The sequence below is a fragment of the Hyla sarda genome, chromosome 4, assembly GCF_029499605.1.
Source record: "Hyla sarda isolate aHylSar1 chromosome 4, aHylSar1.hap1, whole genome shotgun sequence".
NCBI classification, from domain to species: Eukaryota; Metazoa; Chordata; class Amphibia; order Anura; family Hylidae; genus Hyla; species Hyla sarda.
This window is the reverse complement of record NC_079192.1, coordinates 380,912,766-380,927,646: the sequence shown is the minus strand read 5'-3', so window position 1 is coordinate 380,927,646 and position 14,881 is coordinate 380,912,766.

The following is a 14,881-nucleotide window of genomic DNA, read 5'->3' as shown; positions in this document are numbered from 1 at the left end:
TGTACAGTCAGGGGCGTAGTTAGAAATTACAGGGCCCCAATGCAAAAAATTGTCCTGGGCCCCTTGAGGACCCGCTTCCGCAATCCCTGACGAACCCCTTACTCGGCCTCGACTGCACAAAGATAATAATGACTTAAAGGCAGAGCCGGACTGGGTCCAAAAATAGGCTCAGCATTTTAAAATAAGCAGCCCATTTTTATGGTGGGTGTCCCACTGCTTAGACCCCCACAAATTACCTTGGTTCAAGAAGCTCTCCAGCTGTTATAAAGCTACAACTCCCATTGTGTCTGGAGATTCTCAGGCATTATGGAAGTTGTTGTTTTGCAACAGCTGGAGAGCCACAGAGTGGGTCAGACAGAACACGCAGTGATATCAGTGACCCGAGTGACATCTTCTTTGTTGTCTTTTCTTTCTCATCTTGTCCAGACACCAGGTCTTCTTCCAGCTCAGATGAAAAGCAATTTCCAAGCCAGAGATATTTTCAAAACACTGGAATGGTTTATTTGGAGTACAGAGTACGAGTTTTGGGGGGCCACCCCCTTCCTCAGATCAGAGACTGATCTGAGGAAGGGGGTGGCTCCCCCGAAACGCATCATCTCTGTACTTTTATTATTTTATACTCCAAATTAACCATACCAGTGTTTTGAAAATATCTCTGGCTTGGAAATTGATTTTCATCACATCAGCAGCGCCATGTCAAGGGTCGTTTTTTCTTCTCTGCATCATTCCTGTTGGGATTGGTTCACTCCTTCTCCTGGGACCCAGGCTCAGCAGCTGGCTCACCACATCTTGGCAACCCACTTGTTGGGTCTACATGCAAATTTCCTATTCGCTCATGATAAGCGGCCACTACCTAAGGGCGAATACAGCCTAAGGACGGTGCTCGTCTCTCTTATATCCATCTATTTTTTGTGGTAACGCACAAGGCGCCCCCCTTTAGTCTCCTTTTCTTTCATTTCCAGGTTCTTCCAGCTCCATCTTCTCTGCAGAGTCTGATGCCCGGACATCATTGATTCCTCAGCTTGTCAGAAGATCCTCATCCTCTATATAAAGACAATAATCATTATATTCCTGCCAAATACTGTGTCTTCTGAATATAATACTTCCAGAAACTGTGCCCCCTGAATAAAATACTGCCAACCACTGTACTCCCTGAATATAATACTACCACTCACTGTGCCCTCTAAATATACTATTGTCATACACTGTACCACCTGAACATAATACTGCTACACACTGTTACCCCTGAGTAAAATATTGCCACAAACTGTATATTCCAAATATAACACTGCCACACACTGTTCCCATAATAATAATACTGAAACACAGTGCTTCTTCTTAGTCCAGCTGAATCTCACTCCTGCACTGTCCTCCTTCAGACCCATCTACCCTCCTCCAGGCTTCTCTGTCCCCCTTCCCCCCCCCCCCCCCAAGACCCCTGTCTTTACCCAAGTCTTACCTCATATACACCGCCACCCACGACCTCCCTGGCACCCCATTCTCAGTCTCCTCCTCATTACCTCATACAGCGCCATCCAGCTCCCCCCCCCCCGTACCCCATCCTCAGTTGCCCCATCACCTCATACACCGCCACCCAGTCCAACCCCCCCCACACCCCATCTTCAGTCTCCTCATCATTCAATCCCCCCTGCACCCCATTCTCAGTTCCCTCATTGTTAGGTACCCCCACCACTCCCCACATCCATGGTCTCCTCATCAATCCATCACATCCCCCCCCCCCCGGCTCATCAATGAATAACCCCCACACACAGACACACACACCCCATACTCGGTCTCCTCATCAATCAATCAGCCCCCCCGCCCTCTGTCTCCTCATCAATCCCCCCCCTGCACCCCATTCTCGGTCTCTTCATCAATCATCCTTCCTCCCCCACCTGCACCCCATCCCCAGTCTCCTCATCAATGAATAACCCCCCACACCCCATCCTTGGTCTCCTCATCAATGAATAACCCCCCCCCCCCCAACACACACCCACACACCATTCTCAGTCTCCTCATCAATCAATCTAACCCCCGATAACCACACAACACCCCCCCTGTCCCCCATCCGCCATCCACTGTCTCCTCATGAATTTATCACCCTCAGCACCCCCCTCCAGCAGTCCGTCCCAAGCCTCCTCACTTTCCTGGAGATCACTGCAGCGATGTGGGGCGGGCGGATGCACCTGCCACTGCCTGGTATCAATATCACAGGGTCAAAGGCAGGGACGCATCAGGTGCTTGGAGCAGACGTGCGTGCGTACGTGTGCGGGGCATGTCTACTCCCATCAGCCCCTGGCCCCCCATTATGCCCCTGACCTGATTTTTAAAGGGCCAGCGCTCAGGTAATTAAAAAAATTAAATAAAGATTGCTGGCATCGGTCGATATCTAGCCATGGAAGGTGGGCATCCTGAGTGTAACCTGGTGTTTGGGCTGTGAATATATGGGCAAAATCAAGATGGTAAGAAAAGATATTGTTACAGGAATCTTTAGTCGGGGGACCCACGTTTGACGAATCTTCTCCTGTTGTTACAGTAGTTGCTCCCAGTTTTATACTGTAGTTGGTAGTTAAAACCATTTGGAGTGGTGTGAATTAGGCACTTTGTCTATTGGTAAAGCATTATTGATCTGAAATTGAACGTTATAGTAACATTGCAGTGAAGCACCACAGTATGTGTACAACCATTAAAGGGGTATTCCAGGCAAAACCTTTATATATATATATATATATATATATATATATATATATCAAGTTAAACAGATTTGTAAATTACTTCTATTAAAAAATCTTAATCCTTCCAATAGTTATTAGCTTCTGAAGTTTTCTGTCTAACTGCTCAATGATGATGTCACGTCCCCGGAGCATGATGGGAGAATATCCCCATAGGAACTGCACAGCTCCCGGGATGTGAGTCATCAGAGAGCAGTTAGACAGAAAACAACAACTCAACTTCAGAAGCTAATAACTATTGGAAGGATTAAACTTTTTTAATAGAAGTAATTTAAAAAATCTGTTTAACTTTCCGGAGACAGTTGATATATAAAAAAAAGTTTTGGCCCGGAATACCCCTTTAAGCTTTTGAGGTCGTTGCTTGTTCTGTACCATTTGTCCAAAAATTATCGGTTTCCAGAAATTAAGACCCTTATAGTGGCCACATGTGAAAAAAAAAAGGTGGCTATGAGAGGGAATTTGGTGGTAGTGGAGGAGGCCCCTTGGTACTTGAAATAGCGAGGGCTCTGGAGACCTAAAATCTAATTGTGCTCCCTAAGAAAAAAGTAATGTAACCCAATTGTAACATCTGCGCCTTGGTGCTGCCTGCCGCAGCAAGACCATCCCGCTTTGCAGCGGGCTCTAGTGAAAACCAGCGGCACCTTAGACTCTGCACCTTGGCACGGCTCACGCCATCGTCCACACAGGCCCAGAGGATCCACCACGTGCAGCAACCCTAACACCAATTACAAGAAATACATGAATACAATTCATATGCATATACATATCCATCTTCCTTCATTGTAATAAACTGGAAAAAAGACAAAAATAAGTGAGACATAAAATAATATGCCGCTAATTTTATGCCACCACCTGCAGGGTACAGAAAATGGGCCATAAAGAAGTGTTTTTTTTCATGTTGTTTTTTTCCACTTTGCTCATATTATTAGGTTTCTGTGTTTTCTAGAAAGGATAAATGTTCCTATGTAATATATACCTTAGCTTATAATACTGTGCAGGGCAAGCAATGTAGACAGTCCAGCTTTCTCATTTATTGCCACAGGGGAATATCAACTGACCATCTGTTTTTACATTCAGGAAAACTTTCACCATCCTGTCATTGAATTTTATTACCCACCTATTGCTCCAGGAAAACAACCTCATGGACCTGCTTGTGTCTGGATTGAGAAAAGAAAAATTCCTTGCATTTTACAGTCTCCTTAGAATAGGTACTATGTCACTTTTCAGGAATGATTTGAATAAAAATCACCATTGTGGTCACTTCTTCCACTTTGCTTGTGCATGAAAAGGGACTTAGAATTGTTAAAACATGTTACTCATTACCACTTTTTATTAGAGAGTACATAATGTTTTTTTTCCATTGGCATAGTAATAAAATTTGGGTATGAAAGGCTTCATGCACACAATAGTAAAACCGCTCTGTAAAAGCTCTAAGTTGTACTGAGTCAGTATGCGGCGCCCATATTAGTCCATGCTTTCCAATGGTCCCAATTTTGAAATAATAATCCCCCAAACCAGACTGCAATAAAACTTTATGTAAACCCCACCCAAATGTGTCCAATTTGAAGGATTTCTGGCAAGTTTCAACATTTGATTTGTGGCTTATAAATGTTGGTAACTATACTATAACTATATATAATGAGACTTTTAGTGCCATACAATATTTTTGTCAGATCAGCCCAGTGTTCCATATTAGCATTGCATCTAGGGCAAAGTACCTCTTCAATAAGGCAAAGGTGCCATATGGCAGCACACAACCAGACTTTCCAATGCATACCATTCATTTCAAAAGATTTATAAAAAATATGCATGATTTTATTAGATTAAAGGGATATTCCGGGCAAAAATATGTTATTTCCCTATCCAAAGGATAGGGGATAAGATGTCTGATCGTGGGAGGCCCGCTGCTGAGACTGCCCGCGATCTCCCTGCAGCACCCGCATTCTATGCGGGGGCTGCGTCTACATTTTCGGAAACCTACGGGTTTCTGGGACTGGAGACGTGATGTAATGCCACGCCCCCTCTATTCATGTCTATGGGAGGGGGCGTGATGGCCATCACGCCCCCTCCCATAGACATGAATGGAGGGGGCGTGGCGAAGGAGGTTTCCGAAACTGGAGACGCAGCCCCGCATAGAATGCGGGTGCTGCAGGGAAATTGCGGGGGGGGGGGGGTCCCAGCAGCGGGCCCTCTGCGATCAGGCATCTTATCCCCTATCCTTTGGATAGGGGATAAAATGTTTTTGCCAAGAATACCCTTTTATCCCTTAGCAGGGCCATAATTGTCATGTGGCGAGATGAGTATCTTGCCTCAGGTGGAAGATTGTAGAGTCCCCAAGGGACAGAATATTTTATGGAGTGACTGTAAATCATACTTTCTAGCATTTTCTGCTACACACTCTCATACTGTACTGTTAGCTCAGGATGCCCGCCTTCCATGTCACTTCACTCTTTGGCATTATGCCTTAACCCAAGATAAATGTGATAGGCATATACACTTCAATCTTAGTCAAAACCAGACTAGGTTTAATCCATTGACAAAAATGGGATGTCGGTATACCATATAGTATATGTCGCTATACCATTCTGATGGTATGTGTAACGCCTCAGTGTGTGCGCCCCCGCTCTCTTGGGCCCGGGACTCTTAGATCTAAAGGGCCAGTGCACCGGTGATTGGTGCCTGGTCCAATGTGGTTAATTAAGGGTTAAGGTTTGTGAGAGGCAGTGCTGCTTGGATTTAATTAGGCCTCACCTGTGCACTGCCTATAAGTACCATCTCCTCCCACAGCCTCCTGACGGATCTTTGTTGCCTTGTTCCTGAGAGAAAGCGTTCTTTGTTCCTGTGTTCCCTGCATGTTGCCGTACCCATTGCTACTGACTACCGCCTGTGAACCGTTGCTGCCTGCCCTGACCATTTGCTTCGTCCGACTACACCTTTGCCTGATCCTCGTGTACCTTGCCTTATCTCAGCAGCCAGAGAGGCTGAGTTGCTACTGGGAGGAACGACCTGGGGGTTACCTGCCGCAGCAAGTCCATCCCGCTTTGCGGCGGGCTCTGGTGAAAACCAGTAACTCCTTAGACTCCGTTCCCCTGGTACGGCCCACATCCTCACCACTCTGGCACAGCGTATCCACCACCCTCCGCTACCTGCTACCAGCCCAGATCCTGACAGTATGCCAACATATACAGTAGCGTATACACTCAGAAACATACCAAACTGAGTCACAACTAGACTATGTTCAATCCATTGACATCAATGAGGCGCTTGTACACCGCAGTATACGTTGTCAGACCATTTTGACAGTATGTCAACATATACCACTAATGTAAACTCCTTTATTCATGTGAACATAGGCTTACAGTGCAATACATTGACTACATTACAATTTCAAATAAATAACAATGCTAGACACTGACACCACTACAATATACCAAAAACAATATATACTGTACAGTACCTTAGTACCAGTGTCACACAATAAAGTTATACTAACATACTACGTTATACAATTGTTATTGATGTTCTTGGTGGTTACAGAGGTAAGGTGCCCGGCCATCTACAGCGCCCCCTTCAGCATATTTATAGTAATAGAAGTTATAATTGTTGACAATTTTGAGAACATTGCTTTCACGCATGGTTTGCTATACTCTTTAAATCCTTCAGATATGGCCACATTGACATATTTCTCCTTAAGACGTTTAAGTGCGAGCAATTCCAAACTTCTTTGGATGTATAATGACTTTCTTTCTTCTCTTAGCTCCTTGGTTTGTTATGTCATCTGCCAGCAAATTACCTGTAGCTGCAGTAAAATAGCTATTAAAAAGGTGGCAGTGGGGGGGACGGGTGGAAAAAAAAAGTGCATAGAAATAAAAAAAAAAAAAAAAGGAAAAGCTATGAACTGTGCTGGGTATGGAATTGTAAAGCATAGCCAAATTGTTCTGAACAGAGCTGGAGGGATTGTATGTCATTGCAGAGACAAATTAGGAACAGATGGCTGGAGAAAAACACAGAAGTAGATGGGGGCACTGAATGCAAGGGAATGGCAGAGTGCTCAGTACTTTATCACTCCTGTATCCTAATGGAGTTATCGTAACAAGTAAACCCATTGATGGGCATTTATACATAGGAAAAAACTGAAATACTGATGCAAATGTAAGTCTGGATGCAGCACCGCATAGATAGAGGCCCAATCCTTTTTCCTTCTGACTCTGTAATCCAGCCCTATCTGAATGAGCTCAACATGCTTATATCAGACTGAATCTGATTGGTCAAATCTACTCAGATTTTTCAGGTGAAATGTGAAAAATGTGGACTCTTTGCATTGGTCACCTCAAGAAAGACAAGGACAATGAGTAGGCAGTCATTTAAGGTGGCATTGGTGGAAGGATGGGGGGGGTAGACAATTGGACTAAAAATTTGTTACTGCAGACAACAATGTATTCAATGGGCTGGTAATACTATAGGTATTGGGGTCCACAGATCAATTCCTGTTGTTGTACTAATTACAGTACAGAATTTCACTGACTGAAAGAAGATAAGACCAAATGTCCCACACTAGCATAAAGCATGCTTGTTCCATGTTTAGATAATTAGCTTTGCTATATACACACATGCGCAGAACACTTAGAGAAACAAACATATAGAAGCATATAACCCCAGTAATGTAAATTTGTGTCTACTATTTCTTAAAGGGATTGTACAATTTGAACAACATATATTAGAAAAGTAATGTAACAGGTGTGTCTACCTCTGCTTCTGACAGCAATTTTAACCCCTCCTGCGTTTGACTGCGGCATCACTCATTTCTATGATGATGCCAAGGCTAATCAGGAGGCATGGACATCAAGCCACTGGCATCTGGTGTCAGGATCCGGACTGGTATGCAGCGAGGACACTGGAGGTGGATCCTCTGTGTCAGTGAGGTGATGGCGTGGGCTGTACCAGGGGAACGGAATCTAAGGGGTTACTGGTTTTCACCAGAGCCCGCCGCAAAGCGGGATGGACTTGCAGCGGCAGGTAACCCCCAGGTCGTTCCACCCGATAGCGACTCAACCCCACTGACAGCTGAGACAGGCGCGGTACACAGGGACAAGGCAAGAGCAAGGTCGGACGTAGCAGAAGGTCAGGGCAGGCAGCAAGAGTCGTAGTCAGGGGCAACAGCAGAAGGTCTGGGTACACAGGCTTGGGAACACACTAAAGCGCTTTCTCAGGGCACTAAGGCAACAAGATCCGGCGAGGACAGGAAGGGGAAGTGGGTTTATATAGGAATGGGAAGTGATTGACACTGATTGGGCCAGGCACCAATTAATGGTGCACTGGCCCTTTAAATCTCAGAGAGCCGGCGCGCGCGCCCTAGAGAGCGGGGCCGCGTGAGCCGGGACGTGACAGCCGGGGAACGGGACAGGTTAGTGGATTGGGATGCGACCCGCGGGCGGGCACGTCCCGCTACGTGGATCGCATCCCAGCCGGCAGTGACAGTGCAGCGTTCCTGTTCAGCGAAGCTGACCGGGGAGCTGCAGAGAAGAGAACCGGAGCGCTCAGCGTAACAGTACCCCCCCCCCCTTTGGTCTCCCCCTCTTTTTGGAGCCCAGGAACCTATGGATGAGATCCTCGTCGAGGATATTGTCCTCGGGTTCCCAAGACCTCTCTTCGGGGCCACAATTCTCCCAGTCAACAAGAATTTTTTTTTTTTTACCTCTGACAAACTTGTAGGCGAGGATTTCTTTTACTGCGAAGACATCAGAGGAGCCAGAGACAGGATCAGGATTGGTGACCTTGGGGGAAAAGCTGTTAAGAACAAGAGGTTTGAGAAGGGAAACATGAAAGGAGTTAGGAATACGAAGAGAAGGAGGAAGATGAAGCTTGTAGGAGACAGAGTTGATTTGACTTTTAACTTTAAATGGTCCAAGGTAACGTGGACCCAGCTTGTAGCTAGGATCACGAAACCGGATATATTTGGCAGAGAGCACACTTTGTCACCAGGAGCGAAGACAGGAAGAGTTCTTCTCTTTTTATCTGCATGTCTCTTCATACGAGACGAGGCCAGTAGGAGCGGTTTTTGAGTCTCCTTCCAGATAACGGAGAAGTCCCGGGTTACTTCATCCACAGCAGGAACTCCAGAAGAAGTGGGAATGGGGAGGGGGGGCAGAGGGTGACGGCCATACACCACAAAGAATGGGGATTTGGCGGAGGATTCAGAATTTTTGAAATTGTACGAGAATTCAGCCCAGGGCAGAAGGTTGACCCAATCATCTTGGCGAGAGGAGACAAAATGTCGCAAGTAGTCACCAAGAATCTGGTTGACTCTTTCCACTTGGATTGGGGGTGATAGGAGGACGAGAAATTTAATTTGATCTTTAATTGATTACAGAGAGCTCTCCAAAATTTTGACACAAATTGAACGCCTCTATCCAAGACGATATGCGTGGGAAGCCCGTGAATACGAAAAATGTGCAGAAAAAATTGCTTCGCCAACTGTGGCGCAGAAGGAAGGCCTGGAAGCGGAATGAAGTGTGCCATCTTGGAAAAACGATCAACGACCACCCAGATGACGGTGTTGCCATGGGATACGGGAAGATCAGTAATGAAATCCATGGCAATTTGGGACCATGGTTGCTCAGAGACGGGCAAAGGAAGGAAGAGTCCGACAGGCTTCTGGCGAGGGGTTTTACCCCGGGCACAAACTGTACAGGCCCGAACAAAATCAGTAACGTCACCCTCTAGTGTAGGCCACCAATACAGACGGGAGACGAGCTGAATGGACTTTTTAATGCCAGAATGACCAGCCAGGTGAGAAGAATGCCCCCATTTGAGGATCTTGAGGCGAAGGCGTGGGGGAACGAAAGTCTTTCCAGGGGGGGGTTTGCCCCAGTGAGGCTGGAACAGAGGAGACCAGGCACTCAGGCGGAATGATATGCTGCAGAGGGGCTTCAGACTCGGAGGCATCAGAGGAACGAGAAAGGGAGTCAGCTCTGACATTCTTGTCAGCGGAACGGAAGTGTATCTCGAAGTTGAAGTGGGCAAAAAACAACGACCACCTAGCCTGGCGAGGATTCAGACGTTGAGCGGACTGGAGGTAAGACAGATTCTTGTGGTCAGTGTAAATGACAATGGGGTGTTTGGAACCCTCCAATAGATGTCTCCACTCCTCGAGTGCTAACTTTATGGCCAGAAGTTCACGATCTCCAATAGAGTAGTTCTTTTCTGCCGGGGAGAAAGTCTTTGAGAAAAAACCCCAAGTAATGTTACGTCCGGTAGCGTTTTTTGCAGAAGTATGGCTCCGGCTCTGACTGAGGAAGCGTCTACTTCCAGGAAGAATGGTTTAAACGGATGAGGTCTGGACAGAACTGGTGCAGAGGCGAAGGCAGCTTTGAGGCAATTGAAGGCCTCATCTGCTTGTGGAGGCCACAACTTAGGATTAGCATTCTTCCTGATCAGAGCCACAATAGGGGCCACAATGGTGGAGAAGTGGGGAATAAACTGTCGGTAATAGTTGGCGAATCCCAGGAAGCGTTGGATAGCGCGGAGTCCAGAAGGGCGTGGCCAATCCAAAACAGCCGACAGTTTATCTGGATCCATTTGAAGCCCTTGGCCTGAGACTAGGTAACCTAGGAAAGGAAGACTGTTGCATTCAAAGAGACATTTTTCGAATTTAGCGTACAGGTGGTTTTCACTGAGTCTTTGGAGCACTTGACGGACATGACAAAGGTGTTCCTCTAAGTTAGAGGAAAAAATCAAGATGTCATCCAAGTAAACCACAACACAGGTGTACAATGAGTCCCGAAAGATCTCATTAACAAAGTCCTGGAAGACTGCAGGAGAATTGCAGAGCCCAAAGGGCATAACTAGATATTCAAAATGTCCATGTCTGGTATTGAAAGCGGTCTTCCACTCATCACCTTTATGGATGCAAATAAGATTATACGCGCCCCTTAAGTCCAGTTTGGTGAAGATACTTGCTCCGCATAGACGGTCAAAGAGTTCGGAGATCAAAGGTAGGGGATAGCGGTTTTTGATGGTAATTTTATTTAAACCGCGGTAGTCAATACATGGACGTAAGGATCCATCCTTTTTAGAAACAAAGAAGAACCCCGCTCCAGCAGGGGATGAGGATTTCCGAATAAAACCTCTCTTTAGGTTCTCCTTGATATACTCCGACATGGCTTGAGTCTCTGGGGCTGACAGAGGGTAAATCCTGCCACGGGGCGGAGTGGTACCAGGAAAGAGGTCAATGGGACAATCATAAGGTCTATGAAGAGGTAAGATCTCTGCTTGCTCTTAGCAGAAAACATCTGAAAAGTCCTGGTAAGCCTTGGGAAGGCCCGGTAAAGGTGAAGCCTCAGGGGTTTGACAAGTGGGAGCAGCTGTGAGGCATCGCTTGTGACAAGAAGGACCCCAGCTTTTGATCTCCCCGGTGGTCCAGTCGAGGGTAGGAGCATGACGTTGGAGCCACGGCAGGCCGAGAAGAACTTCAGAGGTGCAGTTAGGCAGAACGAAAAATTCAATTCTTTCATGGTGAAGTCCAATGCTCATGGGCAGGGGTTTAGTGCTGTAACGCACAGTGCAGTCCAATTTCTCTCCGTTAACAGAAGAGATAAAGAGCGGCTTGACGAGATGGGTTACTGGAATACTGAACCTATTAACGAAAGAGGCCAAGATAAAGTTTCCTGCAGAACCTAAGTCCAAGAAGGCCACTGCTGAGAAGGAGGAGTTGGCGGAAGGAGAAATCCGCACAGGTACAGTCAGATGTGGAGAGGCAGAATTCACACCAAGAGTCGTTTCACCCTTGTGAAGTAGGTACGTGCGTTTCTCCTGATGCGGAGGGCGGATAGGACAGTCTTTTAGGAAGTGTTGGGTACTTGCACAGTACAGGCTCAAATTCTCATTACGGCGGCGAGTCCTCTCTTGTAGGGTCAGGCGAGACCGATCCACTTGCATAGCCTCCTCGGTGGAAGGCACAGGAACAGATTGCAAAGGACGTTGGAAGAGAGGAGCCGAGGAGAAAAACCGCCTGGTGCGAACAAGATCCTTTTCCTGTCGAAGTTCCTGGCGTCTTTCCGAGAAACGCATGTCAATGCGGGTGGCCAAATGGATTAGTTCAGACAGATTTGCAGGAATTTCTCGTGCGGCCAGGATATCTTTGATGTTACTGGATAAGCCTTTCTTGAAGGTTGCGTAGAGGGCCTCATTATTCCAGGATAGCTCAGAGGCGAGGGTACGGAACTGGATGGCGTATTCACCCACAGAAGAACTCCCTTGGACGAGGTTCAGCAAAGCAGTCTCGGCTGAGGAGGCCCGGGCTGGCTCCTCAAAAACTCTACTTACTTCTGAGAAGAAGGACTGGATAGTAGCGGTGGCGGGATCGTTGCGGTCCCAAAGCAGTGTGGCCCATGACAAGGCCTTTCCAGACAGGAGACTGACCACGAAAGCCACTTTAGACTGTTCAGTAGGGAATTGGTCCGACATCCTCTCCAGGTGTAGGGAACACTGGGACAGGAATCCACGGCACTGTTTAGAGTCCCCATCAAACTTGTCCAGTAGAGACAGGCGGAAGCTGTGCGAGGAGGAGATGCAGGAGCTGGCGGAGGAGATGATTGCTGTAGTTGCGGCAGAAGCTGTTGCAGCATAACGGTCAGTTGAGTCAGCTGCTGTCCTTGTTGCGCGATCTGCAACCACAGTGGTTGGGTCAGCGACACTAGGCAGCGGGACCTCAGCGGGATCCATGGCCGGATCTACTGTCAGGATCCGGACTGGTATGCAGCGAGGACACTGGAGGTGGATCCTCTGTGTCAGTGAGGTGATGGCGTGGGCTGTACCAGGGGAACGGAATCTAAGGGGTTACTGGTTTTCACCAGAGCCCGCCGCAAAGCGGGATGGACTTGCAGCGGCAGGTAACCCCCAGGTCGTTCCACCCGATAGCGACTCAACCCAACTGACAGCTGAGACAGGCGCGGTACACAGGGACAAGGCAAGAGCAAGGTCGGACGTAGCAGAAGGTCAGGGCAGGCAGCAAGAGTCGTAGTCAGGGGCAACAGCAGAAGGTCTGGGTACACAGGCTTGGGAACACTCTAAAACGCTTTTTCAGGGCACTAAAGCAACAAGATCCGGCGAGGACAGGAAGGGGAAGTGGGTTTATATAGGAATGGGAAGTGATTGACACTGATTGGGCCAGGCACCAATTAATGGTGCACTGGCCCTTTAAATCTCAGAGAGCCGGCGCACGCGCGCCCGGACGTGACAGCCGGGGAACGGGACAGGTGAGTGGATTGGGATGCGACCCGCGGGTGAGCACGTCCCGCTACGTGGATCGCATCCCAGCCGGCAGTGACAGTGCAGCGTTCCCATTCAGCGGGTCTGACCGGGGCGCTGCAGAGAAGAGAACGCCGCGAGCGCTCCGGGGAGGAGCAGGGACCCGGAGCGCTCGGCGTAACACTGGACTTGGCATCCACACCTTCTAAGGTTAGCTATTTCAACCTCAGTCTGTCTTGTACACGCCTGTGATTGAGGTTCTTCCTTGTTAATGGCTTGTGACCTAACTTCTCTTTTGATTTCTTATTCTGTACCTTGCTGCTATCTATGTTCTGTCTGAAATCTTTTTATCTGTCTGTTTTGTTTATTCCTTATGTTTTGGTATTATTCCTTGGTCTGTAACTGTTTAACCCATTGTGTCCTGACCTTCTCAGTGACTACTGTACTGTTTATTTCCTGTTTTTTCACATTGCATCACCCTGCACCTTACTTGGAGTAGAAGCCGTCGCCAAATGCGGGGCCCACCGTTTAGGGCGGATCATCAAGTATGTGGCAAGTAACCTGGCAATAAGCTAATCACAAAATGGAACCCCAACAAAATCAGATATTATTTTTTGGGATAATCTGTCAACTAGTGTTCAATGGTCCTACAGTGCCACCACAGTGGAGATTAGGCATCACACAAAGCTCATACAAATCAGTAAGCTGTCTGAAAAACAGCAGACAGGACAGGTCTTCCAAAATAAGGGAGACTCTTTGTAACCGCTCCCGGTTCTGGATGGAGGACCCTCAATCATTTAATCAGAATTCCATAATAGAATATATGGAAATGGGCTTTCTAGACTGGACAACTCCTTTACATAGTAAGATTAATTTCCCCAAACTATGACTTAGAAAAGCCTAGATGAATAAGGAGTGCAAATTCACCTGCTGCATTCTAGTTGCAGCACGAGATGCTTTAAAGTTTGACTTATATAACCAAAGTTGCCTATTTAACCCCTTAAAGGGTACCTCTCATCAAAAAAACGTTTGATATATTATAGATTAATGTATGCAGAATAACTTCACAATTGCATGTTATTTAAAAATATGCTTCTTTCTATTTAATTTTACACTTTGAAGAAATGACCACTAGGGGTCTCCCTACCAGTCCTGGCAGCAAGCATTTCAGACTCATGCTGGAGTCCTAAACACTACGTGCTGCCAGACTGCTTTGTTCACAAAGGAGAACACTCAGAGCTGCCAGCCTGCTTTGTTCACAGCCTGTTTGGCTGTGAACAAAGCAGGCTGGCAGCTCTGAGTGTTTAGGACTCCAGCATGAGTCAGAAATGCTTGCTGCCAGGTCTGGTAGGGAAAAATTCAATAGAAAGAAGCATATTTTTCATTAACATGCTATTGGAAAGTTATTCAACATTCATTAATCTAAAATATATCAAAAGATTATTTGATGAGAGGTACCCTTTAAGGACGCAGCCCTTTTTCCCCTTAAGGACTGAGCCCTTTTTCGCAATTTTGACCACCGACACTTTACGAATTAATAACGCGAAAATGCTTTTACCGAATATTCTGATTCTGGGAATGTTTTTTCGTGACATATTCTACTTTATTTTGGTGGTAAATTTTCGGCGTTACTTGCATCCTTTTTTGGTGAAAAGTCCCAAAATTTCATGAAAATGTTGAAAATGTAGCATTTTTCTAACTTTGAAGCTCTCTACTTGTAAGGAAAATGGATATTCACAATACATTTTATTTTTCTTCACAAATACAATATGTCTACTTTATGTTAGCATCATAAAATGGACATATTTTTGCTTTTTGAAAAAATTTGAGGGCTTCAAAGTAGAGCAGCAATTTTCAAAAATTTCATGAAAATTGCTAAATCTGAAGGGACAGATGTTACA